This window comes from Dipteris shenzhenensis, chromosome 15 (genome assembly GCF_047967505.1).
Source record: "Dipteris shenzhenensis isolate YYH24624 ecotype China chromosome 15, Dip_SZ_1.0, whole genome shotgun sequence".
NCBI classification, from domain to species: domain Eukaryota; kingdom Viridiplantae; phylum Streptophyta; class Polypodiopsida; order Gleicheniales; family Dipteridaceae; genus Dipteris; species Dipteris shenzhenensis.
The window spans coordinates 6,158,437-6,176,307 of record NC_141610.1 but is presented as its reverse complement, the minus strand read 5'-3'; the positions used below and the strand labels follow the sequence as shown (position 1 = coordinate 6,176,307).

Below are 17,871 nucleotides of genomic sequence, written 5' to 3'. Positions count from 1 at the left end.
CACTATGCAAAAGGGGTTGTTGTCTTGTCTTCCACACACATGTCCTTTCCGCTACAACTCTGGATAGTTGCACATAGTACACTTGTTGAGGAATATGGTGCCATTGATGAAGAAGTGAAAGGAAAGCATGAAGCTAAACACAAAACAAGAGAATGCTTGCTTATGGAATGAAGAAAGGTGAGATCCATATGTAGACACCTCTACATGAGCCACCAAGCTCCACAATCATCTCCTCAATCAGCTCCTAGAATCTCTCAATCATCCTATGTGGCATCTACCACCACCTAACAGTGCTTATGGGCACCTAACTGTGCCTCTAGCACACACATAGAACCCAAGGTGTGCCTGAGGCATACACCTTGAGATATCCCATCAAACCCCCCCTCAAGGGAATGCCTCAGGCTATGTCAAGGATACATCTAGTCACATAGTGTCTCAAGCCATCTCATGTGGTCAAGGATAAATCTATGGCTAGGATCTCATGCTAGCAAGGGTTCAAACAAAGGGATACATAAGACCTTCCAATGGTTATCTCCCCTGCATGTACATGCACACAATGTCTGCAGGAGGTACCATGGAGCAAAACACATACACATGGCCTACATCATATGGTGACTAGAGGTAATTACAAAGAACACAATAATTTATTCCATTCATTTTGGAGGACTATCCAGGCAGAGTACCTTGACTCAACATAAAAGAGAGATCTAGAGCATATATGGAGATGGTTCAAAAAGCATAATCATCATAGGAGCCCTCATCTTGTGGAGGCACATCACTGAAAGTAAATTGGTAGTTTATGGTTTTGTAGTTGCTTCCTTTTTGGCCTTACAAAACTTTTCATGGTGATTGTTTTTGCCACAATATTTGCAAGGATTGATCTTGAAGCAATCTTTTGAGAGGTGATTAGTCTTCCCACAATGTTTGCAAGGTTGAAACTTGCCCATTTGAGTTTTTATGGCATAGGCTGTGTCATTGCCTCTCCGGAGTTCCTTGTGCCTTTCTTCTTCTTGAAGAGCAGTAATAAGACCTTCAAGAGTAGGATTAGGAAGATTTTTCAATGTGGTAACAACATGATCATAATCTCCAGGCATACTTTTGAGCAATACTGCCATTGCATCATCTGTAGTGATTGGAGAGTTGATAGAAGCAAGTTGAGTCATAAAACTCCACATGTGATTGACATGGGTAGCCAAGGGAGTGCCACTAGCCATCTTCAATTCAAAGAAAGCAATCTTAAGTGACAATTTTGAGATGTGAGAGCTAGCATCAAAAATAATATCAAGCTTCTGCCAAGCTTCAGAAGGAGAGTCCAAATCAAAAATGTGATGAATATAGTCATCTCCTAAGCCAAGAGCAATAATGCCATAGGCTTTCTCCTCTCTAGCAGGATCTCATGCCGGCCATGTAGGAGCTGAGGATTCTCCAGCATTAGAGGCTGTTGAAGAAGAAGTTGAAGCAAGTTTGACAAGCCCCTAGAGGTTTTCCCTCATCAATGCAAACTTAACTTTCATTTGCCATGTGTGAAAGCCTTTACCATTGAACTTATCAATATTCAAGAAGGTAGCCATGAGAGGGTCTAACCCAAAATGGGTAGTGTCTACTCTTTTACAAGGCTAGAAAAAGTTGAAAAGCTTCAAAGTACAAGCATTTAGTGTAGCAAAGACTTGTAACCAAATTCCATAAAAATCATAATGAAAATGATACTTCAACTTGCATGCTTCATAGAGGTGGCTAAATGAAAGTATTCTAGGCAAATCCAGGTATAGCAACCTAAAGGAAAGTTGTAGCCACAATTGTATTGATGCTATTCAACACTTTAAAACATCAAAAATGCCAAATTAGCATCTAATATAGCACCAAACTCACAACATTGTCAAAACTATCCAAAACAGAGGCCTGATCTTGGAGGGCTTGTATCTCACTCTTCAAAGCAAATAAAAGAGGGCTTTCTAGGTAGAAATAAAGCTGGTATACCAGAGAAGAGCCACTGAGGAGGAAAGGCAAAATGCCATGTCATGTCGCCATAGCTAGGAGCTTGATTTTCAACTAGTTTTTCGTCTATTTCTCCCTCCGTGGTGGACCATTTCACTTAAAATTTGGACAGGGGCTAGCTCATGATGTTGTGCAAGCGTGGCTCAGAGGAATTATAAAATGGTTGCTCCAACAAGCCATATTGCATGAAATGGTGTCAGGAAGAAGGCGGCTGTTGCGCGGGTCTGTGGGCACCATTGCCTAATTGCTATGACGTGGAAAGTCGCCCATACAAAGGGTCTCTCCAACCAAAAGGACTCTAGGAATGGTTGCTTGTAGGTAGAGAACTCAGCCCTCCAAGTGGTTGGGCAGAAAGGGGCAAAATGGAGAGGAAGGTGAAGAAGAAGATGACATGGCATAAATGGGCTCAAGGAGGATCATAGTGCTCTGATACCATGATGAAGAAGTGAAAGGAAAGCATGAAGCTGAACACAAAACAAGAGAATGCTTGCTTATGGAATGAAGAAAGGTGAGGTCCATATGTAGGCACCTCTACATGAGCCACCAAGCTCCACAATCATCTCCTCAATTAGCTCCTAGAATCTCTCAATCATCCTATGTGGCATCTACCACCACCTAACAGTGCTTATGGGCACCTAACTGTGCCTCTAGCACACACACATAGAACCCAAGGTGTGCTGTGCTTGAGGCATACACCTTGAGATATCCCATCAGCCATGAGCACATACTTAGAGGCTAAGGTATGGTATAGGAATGTATTAAAGTAGCCATCCTAGGATGTGGACTACATGATGTGAGGATGTGGATCAAGGACATCCACAAGGAGAGGTGGATCAGAGGATCCCACAAGTGTTGACTATTCTAAGGGCTCTCTCTATATAAGAAGCCTATCATGTATTGTTGATTACATACATTTGCAATAGATTGAGTGTTGCCTACCTTATGTCTCTCTCATGGTGTTTTGATCCTCCTTGACTCTTCACTTTGACATGGTATTAGAGAATGGTTATACTGCCATCCATCTTGTGAGAGATTGAGAGATCTCCGTTAATCTTTTTTCGCTTAATTCATTCCTTCTTTGAGATCTGTTAGAGAGTGAGTGAGAGAGAAGAGTCCTATGCATTTGGAGAGTACTCGATCCCGTACATCCTTGAATGAGAAATGCTTTTATTGTAGTCTGTTCTCTAGCAATTGGATTGGATTCTTTGGCCAATCTACTGGGTCGCTCAAGGATCCGTGCTACTGGGTGTGTGGGTTATAGCTCACGAGTGTGGGCATCATGAATTTAGTGATTATTCACTAGTGGATGACATTGTTGGCCTTATGCTGCACTCATGGCTCCTCGTATCCTACTTCTCCTAGAAGTACACCCATTGGGGACATCACAGCAACACCGCAAGCGTTGAGCAAGATGCAACTAGAGATAAGGCCGCCTTCTCCTCAAAGCTTGTTAACAATCCTATCAGAAGAATTATCATCGTTGCCACTCTTACGTTGGGGTGGCCATTCTACCTTCTCTTCAATGTTGCCGGAAGGCCCTACAACAGATTCTCTTATCATTTTGGTCCCATTGGTTCGATCTTCAATAACAGAGAGAGGTTGCAAGTTTTGATTAGTGACTTCTCGCTTGTGGCCGTGTGCATCTATCTCTACAAATTGGCTTCGACATATGGGATCTTGTGGTTTCTCAAAGTTTACAAAGTTCCTCTCTTGATCGTAAACGACTTTCTACTCGGAGCTTCAGCAGCAACCACAGCTCTCTAGCCGCTTCTTCAAAGTCTTCGACCCGATAGCAACGACCTCTACGATCAACTACTCTAGCAAAGGGCTTGCAAGCAACAATGACCATCTGGTCTAAACAAGCTCACGAGGTCCACCATCACTGCTTAAGGGCGCTGCTATAGCCCGTGACTAGCTTCTCTGACAGTCCATTCGACAACACAGCCAATGCAGTCCATCGACTGCTCCACGAATAGCCTCCATCGAGATCTCTGCACAAGTCTAAGGTTGAACACACGTGGTAGGTAATCCTAGGTCAACATTGACCTTGGGTTAAATCTATGGTTGTAATGATAGCTTGGGTTAAGTTACCTCACCCTCATCTACCATGTCATCCATGACACGTGTTAGGATACGATGTGACCATGGTTAAGTTTGCTTAGCCTTGGGTTAAATTAGTTGAGAATGCCACGTAGATTAGTGCCACCTAAGCACAATTTGTAAGCTGCATGTGAGCAACCTCTACCACATCATCAATTGCCCCTCAAGCCATAACTTTCAATTCAAAAAGAATTTGCATGCGCTCCAGAAAGGAAAAGTGATCATCTTTTCGAGCTCTACGCGCCTGTCAAGTTAATTTTGTTGTATGCAATTAGACACTACTAGATCTGAAAGTTTCTTTAGCTGGTAAGACCTTTGCAATGGCAATTGATACACACCCCAACTTTTGAGAAGTTCACTAGGGAAGGATTTCACACCTTGTCTACACAAATGAGGTATTTCTTGATGCATCAGAAGATTTGGAAGACTGTAAAAGAAGACATACCCACTGCACAAAATGAAGCTTGGAAGGAAAAAGACGAAGCAGCACTATCACTGGTTGGTTTGCACTTGGGTCCAAATATAATTCATCATAAAGACTCTAAGTATCTTGCCAAAGCATGGGATGAGTTGAACATAACTAAAAAGGGTGCCAAGTTTGAATGGAATTCTCAATTATCTATGGTCTTCCATGACTTGAAAAGCCAAACTTTAATTACACCCATTTTGAGGCAACCTAGATGGGATGTCATTTTCCATGTTCATGATGATGCTTTTGGATATGCATTAGGCATTATTTTGACTCAACCAGATGGTCATTGGAATTATCTAGTGTACTATGTGAAATGATTATTGACTCCTAGTGAGTCTAACTATAATACCATTGAGCAAGAAGCTTTGGGCATAGTTTTCAATGTGCAAAAACTAAGGCATTAGTTACACGGAAACCCTTTTGTTTTCTATGTCGACCACCAAGCCTTGCTTTATTTATCAACAAGACTATCATTCAAGGATGCCTCATGTGTTTGATGCTTCTTTTACAAGATTCCAAGTTTAAAATTATTCATAAACCTAGGAAGACTCATGTAGGAGATGGCTATTTTTCTAGGCAACCTACCCCATAAGGTACTCAAGGAGTCGTTACTGAGCTTCTAGATGCCAAACTCTTTGCAGTTGATTACTCTATGAGCATGAGTATGCCCAATTGATGGATTTTTTAATATAGTGGCACTTTCACTCATAGTATGATGTGAGATAAGCACAAGCAATTAGCCTTGAAGGATTGGAAATTCACTTTAATTGGTCGACATCTCTACCATCAATGTGAAGATGGTGTCATCTAGTGATGGGTTCTACCACAATTGAGTCCATTTGGTGGACAATTTCAGGGAGAATTGAGCATTTGAAAGGTTTTGCAAGGCAATTCTATGGTGGGAAGCCTTATTTAAGAACTATCAGACTAAGTGTATGCAGTGTGATGTGTGCGAACATATTGGACATCTGTTACCAAACTATTCTATGCTATTACAACCTACTCGTCCTTGGAAATCCTTCTAGAGATGGACTTTGGATTTTATTAGTCCTTTCAAGATTGCTAGGTATACACATCAAAAATATATTTTGGTTGCTACCGATTATGCTACTAAGTGGGCAGAAGCTAAGGCACTCCGTGACAACTCAGCTCAGAGCACTAGCATGTTTGTCTTTGAAAATATCATTTGCAGATATGGATGCACCATACAACTTGTTAGTGATCAAGGATCACATATTCTTAATGATGTTATGTAGTTGTTGAAGGATGAATTCAAGATTATGCACACTATTTCTACAACTTAAGCCGAATCAACCAATAAGACAATTATGTTAATCTTGACTAAGACAGTGCAATCTCATAAGAGTGATTGGGATGCTAAACTTCATGTTGCACTTTGGGCTTACCAGACTACCTATAAGGTCACCACTAATCTAACACATTTCCATATGGCTTTTGGATTGGAAGCTCTAGTTCCCTGAATTTATTGTTCCTAGTTTCCAAGTTGCAACCGAACATCACTAATTCCCCTTGATACCTTTCGACCCACTGTGTGTCAGCACCCACTTGTCAATCCAGATGCTCCCATTAGCTCCCACTAAGAAGCTCTCAAGAAAGGTCAGAGATGACCTTGATCATATAGTCTAGCCTTGTACAAGCACACCACCTTGGATCTCAAAACTTTGACACTTGTTGTTGAAATATTGTTCATTTTTTCCAAGTGATCCTTTCGATTGTGCATGTCGACTGTAGTTGGTAACTATTTGGAAGCTAACCTACTACAAAGAGCCAAAATGCATCTTAAATTTTTAGATCTCATGGAGTATCTTGAGGTGAATGTAAAGCCTTAGAAGCATAAAAGGATTGATAGAGGAGAAATAGTAACCCAAAAGAGCCCTATGTGGTTGGTTTCTCACACAATTTGAATAAGAGTCCAGATGAGGACCTCAAGTATGGGAATAGGGAGGAAGTGGGAAAGAGAGGGGGTGGGTTGTGAATGGGGGTAGTGGGACTAGTACAAAGACAAGACAAGGGGGGGGGGGGGCATTTAGGGGACCCCTCACCTATTGTATATGCCATGGTAGCAAGGGGGGCATTTAGGGGGGCCCTCACTTATTGCATACGCAAAGGTAGGGGGGCATTTAGGGGGTTCCCTCACCTATTGCATATGAGATAGGTAGGGGCTATGTGAATGGAAGGGTAGGAAGGGGAGGGGGTTGGGGGGGGAGGGAAATGGAGAGCGATTAGGAATGGAGATCAAGGGAGGTGGGGGGGATGGAGTGGGGGTGGGGAGGGGGGAGGGGGGAATTTAGGGGTGGGGATGGAGGAGAAGTGAAAAGAGAATGGAGGGAGGGGGCATTTACACTCACATGTTGCATACACAATAGGTGGGGAGGGGTGTGAATGAAGGGGGAGATGGTCCCTCACCTATCTTTAAGGAAGGGGACTAATAAGTGCCAATACTGGACGAGAGAGAGTATATACCATCTTCTACTCCCTCTACCCTTCCCCTAATCCCATACTTGATGGGTAACAATGGTGATCAACATTCTAATCCCATACTTGATGGTGGGTAACTATGGTGATCAACATTGTATAAGACCTCCTCTACCTCAAAATTGACATTGCTCTTCCTCTCATCCATGGCTACATTGGTAGCACTACATTCAATACTACAATCATTGTGACTAAGACCTCCTCTGCCTCAAAATTGACATTTCTCTTCCTCTCATCCATGGCTACATTTGGTAGCACTACATTTAGTAGAGAGAGAGAGAGAGAGAGAGAGAGGAGAGGGGGGGAAGGGGACAAAGGGGAGTGGAGAAGAGAAGGGAAATGAGAGAGAGTACATGTAGATGAGAGAGAGAAGAAGGGACATGAAGAGAGAAGAGAGAAGAGAGAGGAGAGAGAGTGCACTTGCCATTTTAAGCATGCTCACCGAAAAATATCCCCTTCATCTCTCATGTCCCATCCCTTCCACCCATGATGACCCATACCTTGAGCTTCCTCCTACCTATCTGCCTTCCCTATCACTTCATTTTCATAGTAAGGGCAAATATGGTGACAAGGTTGAGAATGATTCTCTTTTTATATAATCTTTGTACCAATACTTTCATCCTTGGTGCCCTTTTGATTCATAGTTTATCGATTGTGTTTTAATATCTTCATCATCGTTGGTGCCCTTTTGATTCATAGTTATAACAATTGTGTCTAAAGTTTTGATGCAGCAGTGTTACCACTCGCAACTCTGAACTCCAGTAAGCTTCCATCACACTAGCAAGTAATGACCTCAATATCTACCTCTAGTGCAACCACACAGCCACTTCTACAAGCTTTCTTGATGGAATCCTAAGCCGACTCTTTGAACCGCTTCAACTAGCAAGGCTTCTCAACAAAGTTGCAAGCCGAATCAAATGACCCACAACTAGATCCAACAAGCAACGGAATCCCTCCTCTCCTCCAATGCCAAGTCCCATGAATCTCGACCATCGGACTGCAACGTCTTCACGAGAGTCTATCAACAGAATATCGTTGATTCTATCAGCATCTTTCTTGATTTCGGCCATCCTCCAAGGGACATGTGGCATAGCCAGCCCTCATCACCTTATCCTCACTAGGGTCACAGAGGGTTGGTCAACCAAGCTACCACATCATCAAACGGCTGACACGTCAGCATACACATCACAATTGACATGTCAGCATCGGGTCCCCATAGTGCCACATCAACAAGTTGACCAGTCATAGTACCATGTCATCAGTTGACCACGGAAAGTGACACATGATAGTCGCTTGCCACATCATCATTACCACATGGCATTGACCCCTTGCTAAGCACTGCTACCTCTTCACAAGCACACTTGGCACCTTCCATGTGCACATAGGTGACATCTCATCACTGCTCCACTGGCACACCCCCTTGGCAAGCACACATTGTGCATGTGACTCTAAGTGCCACATCATCATTTTGCACCGTTTTCCTTGATCAAGCTGTATCTCTTGATCCAGGAAGAATTTGAGGGCACTCCAAAAAGGACAAATGTTCGATTTTTTATGCTCTACGTGATCAATACAAGTATCATACACTTTTGAACCTCGGTAAAAAATCCACTTCTTACATGCACATCAGCCTCTACATCGATACATTTGACCTAGCACCTAAAGCTCGATGGCGGTTGGTTATTTGTTGTTTTTTCATCGCTTGATAGCGGTTGGTCTAGATCTAGATCAAAGTATATTAGATCATCCATAGCAAAGAGAACTCCAAAGCAGCCACTTGAAGCCATGCCCAAAAATTCCTAAATAGTTCCTTAGTCCCTTCGCTCACATGCGGTTTCACATCATCACATTTCCTGAAACCTGATGTTCCACAATTTAGTGAGTAGACTTTAGAGTGTTCAAGGGAATTGATTGATTGATTAGAGGTAATATTACACATGATTTTATTTTTCACACACATGCCATCATTGTAAATCCTACTTGGCTATTTTCCAGCATTGTGCACATCATTTAAGCATTGTAAAGCCTCTTGTCTACTCCTAGTATCATTTGCCACAAGCCTTGTAAAAGATTGGATTATATATAGCAGTTCTATCTTCACTTGACAGTTCAGATTGCACTTGATACAGTTAGTGGATTGCAGTTGATTTAGACAGTGATTTCATAGGCACTTTGAGTACACTTTCTTGCACCATGTCTATGACTAGCAACCTTAATTTGGAGGCATCTGTTAAGCTAGACAATTCCAACTATGGCACATAGAAATACCAAATGGAGACCATTCTTGTACTTCAAGACAAATGGTAGTATGTCGATGGGTCTACACCTAGACCATTGGACGATCGAGCCAGTAGTAGCTCCACTCCCCCTATTGCCGTAGCAGCACCAACAGCAGGATCTACAATTGCACCACCGGTGTTCGTACCTGTAGTAGATCCTACCATTTCCCGAGCACAAGCAAAATGGGACAAGAAAGATGAATATGCATATCATTTGATCAAACAGAATGTGCAAGATGTCATGCTAGGACAACTCAACACAATGAAGACATCAAAAGAAGCATGGGATATGTTTGCATCTCTTTATGAGTCTAAGAACACTTCCCCGATTCTCACACTGAGGAACCAAATTAATCAGAGTTTCTGCAACAAAAATGAAGCTAGTCATTCTTATGTACTCAGAATCAAGGATTCCAACAATCAACTCGCAGCATCAAGAGAGACTATGAATCCCAAAGAAATGGTTCAAGTCATCTTAAATGGACTAGGAGAGGAATACGAGAATCTAGTCCAGAGTATTGCCATTTAAAGGCAAATTCCAACACTGGAAGAGCTTCAGTGAGCTATTTTACTTAGTGAAGAACTGAGGACGCAAGCCATTTGAGCACGCAAAGGTCATTCCAATGATCTAGCATTCACGGCTTCAAATAGAAGCAAAGGCAGAGGTAGAGGTAGAGATAGAGGTAGATCATTTCAGGGAAGCGATCATCATCAACAACAAAGTCATCAGCAAAGTCAACATCAGCATCATCAGCACAACCAAAAGGAAATCATTCCAACAGAGGAAGATTCTAAGGATGAGGGAATGCATTCACCAACGTATCAAACATTCAGTGCAATTACTGTCTTGGACACTATGAAAGAGATTACCACAAGAAGTAGTATGACCAAGGTGGTCAATCCACGAGGGAATTTTCATGGAAGAGGAAATCATCTCGGTGGACATTCAAGTCATAGTCATTATGCCAATAAACCTAAGAATATGTTTCTTACAAGCGAGGATATGCATAAGATTGAAATAGTGTATCCTAACATTGATTGCAATTCAAATGGGAAATGCAATTATCAAGTCGATCAAGTAGATCAAGATCCTTGGTGCATAGATAGCGGCGCATCATCTCATATGACAAAACATCAGCAATGGTTCATGGTGGTGATGAAACCATTAGAAGGACAAAAGAATGTTATCTACACTATAGATAACACACCTAATCCAATTCGAGGGAAAGGCATTGTCCCTATGAACAATTTCACTGGTATGAAAGGATTGGTGAAAGATGTACCCTATGTTTCGAAGCTCAACAAGAACCTCTTGTCAGTTGGAAAAATGACAAAACACAACTATCGAGTCAACTTGACGGAGATGAATGCACAATTAGAGATAAATCTAGAGGATATCTACTCGTAGGAAAAGTAGTCAAGGAAGGATGCTTGTTCAGAATGCTAGCTTCAATACCCTTCAGTACTAAATTTGCATGCCATGTCAGATCAATAGATGCCACTTTTTCTAGTATGGACCAAGAGATATGGACATGTCAATTTCAAAAGCTTGATAGAGATAAAAAATCAGAATATGGCAAGTGGAATTCTGAAACTACAATTTCTTCAGAAAGTATCAGGAAAGAAGGCCATTGCAAAAAATGGGTTTATAAAGTGAAGTATAATCCAGATATGGCTCCGAAGACTATTGTCAAAAATAGATTACTTTGATGAATCAAAGACAACAACAATATATTGTGATAATCAATTGGCTCAAGCATTGGCCAAGAATTCGGTATATCACTCTAGGACAAAGCAGCTTGATGTCAGAGAGCACTTCATCAGAGAAAGAGTATTACTTGGTGCCATCACACTGTAGCATCCTGATAGCAAAGAAAATGTTGCAGACATCTTTATCAAACTACTTGGCAAAGAGCTTTTTGAAGCACCGACAAGCTCTTGGTTTGAGGTAGAGGAAGGACATTCCCATTAAAGGGGTGTGATGGAATGTAATGCTCGGTCCTTCTTTGATTCCCTAAAATCGTCATCTTGAGGGAAGGCCTACTTCATGATGTTGATCTTGAGGGAAGGTGTTGAGGAACCATCTCAACATCATCTGCATAGCACTAACCAATAGAGTGCTATAAAGGAAAGTGTTAAAAACCCCAACCCTAAAAGGGTTTGTATACATTCTACATTTTCAACTAAATCTAGTATACAATTAGTCATTTGTAGTGTGCTCTCTAGCTGTGCCCTCTCTCCTCATCGCCACTCTTCTCCTCTCCTCTCTTCATATTTTGTCATTAAATTTCTTGCATGATTGAACTTAGATCAAGAACTCTCTACCCATAGAGACCGTTAGGCACTATTCAATTTCATTTCGCAACATGTTATTTTTGTCATCTACCTGAAGCTCAATAATGCGCATTGCCAATGAAGGCATGCTCAAACTTAAGTTCAAGCTTGGGCCACTTAGAAAGTGTTTTGGTAAGACCACATGTCACAAGAACACGTCAAAATCATAGATACAGAATTTTTCATCAATGGATTATTCATAGTGATGTACAATGTGTTGATATAAGCTTGCACCATTGAAATTTAGCAAATAGTCTTAAAATGAGGTTGCGTTTGTACATGTTAATTCTTTGTTGGGAGCTTTGTTAATAATCGTTCATCTGAAGGAAAAAGAAAAACATTGGGACCTTTGTTAATGATTCCAAGAGCCTTTTCAAGGTCATGATATGAGAACATTGTAATGCTAGAGGAATTTTGAATAGCATGAGATTATCTACAGGTCAGCTCAATCATTGGATTCCATTAGACCTATTTGGAATTATATAACCTTGTGGGGACCAACAATTAAGAGCCTAGATAGCAAATATTCTAGAAAGCCCAGACAACAAACATTCAGAGAAGCTTTCGAATAAAGCTTTTACTAAAGCAGATAGTGTTGTTATTAGAGACCTCATAAGATTGCATGAGAAGACAACATAGAGTTGTCAGATGAAACCATCTAACTTGCACATGCTCGAACTTTAGTTCCAACATGCGGTAGCCAAATTCACAAGGATGACACCAAAGATTCTCAACTACCAGAAACTATTGAATTCCTCCATAAGCACGACACCTATTACAAACCTCTATCACCCATCACTCCTGTTATACCTCTAGACCTCATAGAACTATACCTTAGACACCTGTAATGGCACATGCTCGAGAAGATGACACAAAGCTTCACATGAAACCATCTACACATGCTCGAACTTCAGTTCGAGCATGTTCCATCCAAATTCACACATATTAAGTTCATCCCCTCCCACTAGACCTTCACATGGAGAAATAGTTTTTGGCTATGCTTTTGGAGCAAGAAACACTATAGATTGGCACTAAACCATGCTTCAAAGGGAAAAGAGAGAGTGATGATGTCAGCATCATTAATGATAACAAAACATAGACATTGCAATCACATTCGGTGACTATAATCATCCTCTCAGGAGAGTTCTTGCTAAGAGCCTTGATAGACACATGTCATGATGGCAATGGTGGCTGAAGATAAGCGTAGAGTAGAAAAGTTGCTTCAAAAAAATTTTCCACCAAAGTTTTGATCTATACAATCTTGGGGCTATGTCGCATTGGGTTTTTGCAGTAATCAGCTTATTCCTAGCTTAATTTTATTTGGAGAGCTCAACACCATTGGCCGGATCTGGTCATCACTACTAGTTTTAAAAAGGAATGATGTACACATTTGGAATAACAACACAATGTTGCGTACCCAGGTTTTGCATGAGCAAAAAAAAGCATTGGAATGAATGCAACCAAGCAAAACAAATGACTTGGGCTTTCTTGCCCTATGGTGTTTCGGTTCAATCCTTTATGTGCGCAAAAAGTTATGCTGGATATACTGCCATGATGCAGTATAGAAATGCAGGACCCTACTTCTCTTACCTATCGGAGTTCAACCCTGCATCTCTTGCCTATCGGAGTTTCAACCTTGATTTTGATTACATATGGTAGGAAACTGTCTTGATGGAATGCCACATGTATGCCTGAAAAAATATAGAGAATAAATAAACAAAGAACAAACTTGGCATGATGTCCTGCTCCAGCAGGTCAAAGGATAGCACAGCTCCAAACATGGGCGAAGAGGTGCATCAGGTTGTAGTATCATATGGAAGGTGGAGCATAGCAAAGTTTGATGAGGCACAGCCCCAAGGGTGGACAAAATGGTGCAGGTGCAAATAGGGTAGCCAGTGGTCCAACGGTGCGATGGATCATGGGAGGTATGAGGTGCGATGGCAATGATAAGATGTTTTGGACCTAGAAGATCACACTTTCTAGAACAGAGTGATGGAAGTTCATAGAACAGAGTGACTGAAGCTTCGTTCAAAGTTACTTGCGTGGTGTTTTGAAAATTCTTCCCAAATGATTTGAAATGACAAAGCTTTTAAAAAAGCCTGACATGCATAGTCTTTTGAGATTCCCTCAAAATGAGCTTTTTGGAATTGAATTGTCCCCCCCCTCTCTCTCTCTCCCTCTTGTGAGGTGCACACTGTAATCATTTGTATGAACCAATGTACATAATAATTGCCATGTTGCTACAGTTATTGATTGAGGCTAACATGTCCAAATTTTGCAAGTCCAGACTTCAGATTCAAATAGGAACTTAACATTGTTGATTACTCCATGACTTAGTACATCATGTAGCCGAAGGACTAAGAACAAGAAATAATTATAGCAAGGACTCATAGCATTGCACCTTAAACTTTATGTTTAATGATCCCTTGAATATTTATGAGGAGCACACTATAATCTATTATATTAACCAATGTACAACATAATAATATTATCATGTTGCTACCGATATTGTTTAAGGCTAGCAAGCCCAAATTTTGCAAGTCTAGAACTCATATTCAAATTGGAACATAACATTATTGATTACACAATGACTTAGTACATCATCTAGCCATAGGACTAGGAACAACCAATAATTGTAGCACAAAGTTAAAGTTATAATATGTAATTTCTATCATAGTTCAAATAAATATAAACTATAATCATAGAAATAAACTATGAACTACATATTACACAAAGCATATATAAATGTATTTATGCATAAGATAAAGTCTATTAATATAATCATTTTTCATTATCTGCTCTGTGTCCCTCTTCTTGTATCTCCTTTGTCCTTCTCCTTTCCTTTCTTCTTCTTCCTCTCTTTTTTTTCCTTTTCTTCTTTTTTCGAAGGTGTTTCCTTGGGAGTGTGTCCTTCATCTCCAATCACCAACTGTATAGACTTGATACAATCCTCTAGGATCTCATGATCTGTCTTCTTTGCATAATCTCAGTCCATGCACCTTCAATGGAGGGACACAGATGTCTGCTAGGGAGCATCGGCAAATCTACTTGGCCATTCTTGATGTCTTAATATTGGAGGTAGAGGTCACTAAGGTATGCTTTAAGAGCGTCTTCAGTGGGTATACCCTAAACCCTATACACTATACCCTATACTGTAAATCCTAAACCCTATACCCAAGACAAAAAACCCAATACTTAAGGGATACTATATACCCTAAACCTTATACTTAAGTGATACTGTAAACCCTAAATCCTAAACCCTATCCTGTAAACCCTATATCCTATACCCAAAACCCAAAACCCTATACAATATACCCTATACCCTATACCCTAAACCATATACCCAAAACCCAAAACCCTATACCTTATACACTAACACCTATACCCTATACCCTATACCCTAAAGCCTATAGCCTAAACCATATACCCTATAACATATACCCTAAATCCTTAGCCGTACACCTTAAACCCTATATCATATATCCAAGACCCTTAACCCTAAACCCTATTATACCCTATTCCCTATACCCTTAACTCTATTATACCCTATTCCCTATACCCTAAACCTTATACCCAAGACCCTAAACCCTAAACCCAAGACCCTAAACCCTATACCCAAGACACTAAACCCTATACTGTAAACCCTAAACCCTAAATCTAATACCCTAAGCCCTATACCCTATATCCAAAACCCAAAACCCTAAGTGATACTATAAGCCTAAACCTTACACCCTAAACCCTATATTGCAAACCCTAAACTCTATACCCTATACCCAAAAGCCTATACCCTATGTCCGAGAGAGAGAGAGAGAGAGAGAGAGAGAGAGAGAGAGGCCTTATACCCTATACCCTAAAGCTTATACTCAAGACTCTAAACACTAAACCCTTAAACCCAAACCCTAAACCTTAAACCCTATACCCTAAAGCCTATACCCAAGATCCTTAACCCTAAACCCTATACCATAAACCTTATACCCAAGACCCTAAAGCCTATACCCTCTACCCTATACCCTAAACCCTATACTCAAGACCCTAAGCCCTATAGCCTAAACCCTATACACTATACCCTATACTATAAACCCTAAATCGTAAACCCTATACCCTATATCCAAAATCCTTAACCCTAACACTACACCAAAAACCCTAATTTATCCTAAACCCTATATCCAAGACCTAATGCCCCATACTTAGGTCATATTGTAAACCCTAAACCCTATACTCTATACACTATACCCAAAACCCTACACCCTATACCCAAAACCCTATACCCTATACCTTATACCATAAACCCTATATCCTAAAGCCTATACTCAAGACCTTGGACCCTATACCCTATACCCTGAACCCTATACCCTATACCCTAAAGCCTATACCCAAGACTATAAACCCTATACCCTTTACCCTATACCTTGAACTCTATACCCTATACCCTAAACCTTATACCTAAGACCCTAAACCTTAAACCCTAGACCTGAACCCTATACCCTAAATCCCAAATTAATAATCTACTTATTAATTTTAGAAATATTTACAATTCAACCAACTTGTATATTATTGGGTAGACACTAATGTTTTTTATTATTGTTGCTAAAGCTTGCAACAAAAATGAAGCTCGCAAAGGAGATGGCTACACGGTTTGTTTCTTGGATGGAGTTGATCTTATGTTATAAAAGAGAAGCAGTTGCATTTTCTAACAATCCTTAATAGTGAACCAAATTCACTTCATCATGCTTGAAGATGTAGCTAGCATACATATTGAAATAACGCATAAATGTGGGCATATGGAAATACTTGGAGATTATAATACATCCAACACATCATTTATTGCATGGGACAGAGATGAAACTTATCCACAACAGACGTCATCAGGAATACAAAGAGCATCTCTTTGGATTTTAGAGTACTAGGAGATGTTTTACAAATGAGGTCTTTTGCAAATAAGCACGGACTCGTAGCATTACCTCACACTTGATGTTCAATAATCTGTCGAATATTTATGAGGAGCACACTATAATTATTTGTATTAAGCAATGTATAATGTAATAATATTATCATGTTGCTACAATTATTGATCCAGGATAACAGGTCCAAATATTGTAAGTCTAGTTAATAAATGTTTAATATTTTATTGATCTATTTTAATAATAAGAGATTTAAAGCCCTAAACCCTGCAATCACATAAAGTGATTGGGGATATGGTTGACATAATTATTATATTCCCATAGTCAGATATGCAATATCTCTAAAGAATCCAATTCAATATTAGTGAATGAAAGATTTGGAATAAAGTGATTGGGGATATGGTGAACATTGGAAGCAAATGTTATTCACGAGGCCATTATTCTTCTTGAAATCATTCCAATCCATTCAATGTCAAGCTATAATATATGTACATTATTCTAGTATGCTTAGGTGGTTTAAATGAAACTCTTCAAAGGGAGAGTTAACCTACATGCTATGTGCTTCTCATGCAATAGTGCCACATCTTATAGCTTCGTTTTCATTAAAAAAATTTGTAAAAAATACTACGATATTTGGGGTCATTGCAAGCACAAGTGTTTAAGGATGCTGGACTTTTGAGTAATTCTTCTGGCAGTAGTCAAACCCAATTACTTTAGAACTACAATACTTGCAAATTTTTTGGTGCTTTGTGTGCTTACATATTTGATAGGAAACTCAAACTTCTATTGGAGGGTTTCTCTAGATTTTTTCTTTGCTCTAAAAAATCTCATTCAGAGCTCACTATAAACTATAACCATAAGATAGTATAATTTATATATAAATGACCATAACTCAACTATAAACTCTATCCATATATTGGTAAAATCCCAAACTATAAAATTTATATACATAAACTATAATCATAAAAAAATAATTGATTATAATATTTCTTCTTATTTTAACCAAAATGTTTAGTTATTAAAAACTTATATCCTCAAATTGAAACACCTATACCCTATACTCTCTAACTAAAAACCTTCTTATGTAGACCAAAATGCTTAGTCATATACCATATATCCTCAAACTAAAACCTTGAGTTCCCTAAAACCCTATACCCTATATTGTAAACCCTAAACCCTATACCACAAACCTTATGTCCTAAACCTTATATTACCCTAGTATTCCCTATACCCTAAACCTTAAATCCTATTATAGATTATTATAGCATGTATAAACGATACAAGCACAAAAAAG

At 39.8% G+C, this 17,871-nt stretch overlaps 1 pseudogene; it reads left to right on the top strand.

The window, feature by feature from the left end:
- The first annotated feature begins 2,711 nt into the window (after positions 1 to 2,711).
- On the top strand, positions 2,712 to 4,115 carry LOC147893262 (delta(12)-fatty-acid desaturase FAD2-like; annotated as a pseudogene).
- Positions 4,116 to 17,871: the final 13,756 nt, after the last annotated feature.